Here is a 1,449-nt window from a genome sequence, read left to right as displayed (position 1 = left end):
TTTGTTTTCTTTGGTTGCTTTGCTTTTTTTTGTGTTCTATCATGTTTTTTTTTAAATCATATCTACTTTTTCCCTACATATAGAATGTACATTTTGAGAGCACACGTGAAACATTTTTTTGATGCATGTTGGACATCTTCAAACACATGATGTATATGTTTAAAATATATGTTTCTAAACACTTTTTTGATACACGGTAACATTTTTAAAAATACAAGTTGTACATTTTATATACACTGTATAATTTTTTTTTTGAAACTTTTTCAATGTCATCAACATTTAATGTAGGAATATTTCCATAAAATTTCATGTACATTTTTTAATGGTATGAAAAACAAGTTATGCTCCGCTGATATTTTGTATTACATTGTATAAAGAATTTTCAAAAAAATTGCATATTTTTTTGAAATGTGGACACATTTTTTCATTGTCACAAACATTTTTATTAAAGTTATCAACATTTTTTTTAAATTACGCTAATTTTTTATACTATGTTAACATTTTCATTTTTCTAATTTGCTAAGTAAATTTATGTTTTTCTAATATATATGCATTTAAAATATATTTAAAATTAAAAACCAAAAAGAACAGATGATGTCGGCATGACGTGGACGTCCTACTAGGCCAGCCCACCAATGGCACCCTATAGGCGAGGCAGGCTTCTGCCTCGCAATAGGCGGGGCATAGTCGCACCCCAGACCGGCCACTCACCGCCTTTCTCCTCCTCTCTCACGCTTGCTCTTTGGGCACGTTTGGTAGCCCACACGAGGGTCAATCAGACCCATGAACCTTAAAGCACTCCTAGCGCAGGCTGAGGGGGGCGATCGGATTGGTCTTTTTTCCTGAGCCAGACTCATGAAAGCCACACGTGCCACTCGACTGTATGCGTTGGAAAACATGGAAGGCGACGAGATGTCTCATAACTCCCTTCCCTTTCTCGTCACTGTCAGACGTCAACTTAGGTCATAACGACCCGTGCTAATAAGCCCGGTGACCTAGATATTTTATCGGGGGTGCTATTGATACCGTATTGAATATGTAAGCGTGTACACATGGGTGCCGGTTCGGTACAGCGATTCTCATATACACTTCACCACCAAATACAGCACGAACCTCCTTACTCTATCCTATGGCAACGAGATACCCAATAAAAAGGGGTTCCGCTGGAATTTCACTTTGCAGACACTTAATCCAACAGCATTGACCATGCATGTAAGTAACTTGTTTATGCTTTGTTTTGCTCCCATGGTTTGAATCGGGTCTAGCATGAGAGGCTCGACTCGGCAGGCATGGGCACATACTTATGACCATGGTACATGAAACATGGTCCATGACCATGCTCTACTGCGTGTACTCCAGTCGGGCAGTCACCCGATGAATCTCGTCTGGTACATGAAACATGGTCCATGACCATGCTCTACTGCGTGTACTCCAGTCGGGCAGTCACCC

This window comes from Triticum aestivum, chromosome 3B (genome assembly GCF_018294505.1).
Source record: "Triticum aestivum cultivar Chinese Spring chromosome 3B, IWGSC CS RefSeq v2.1, whole genome shotgun sequence".
Taxonomy (NCBI): Eukaryota; Viridiplantae; Streptophyta; class Magnoliopsida; order Poales; family Poaceae; genus Triticum; species Triticum aestivum.
Note: the sequence above shows the minus strand (reverse complement) of the source record.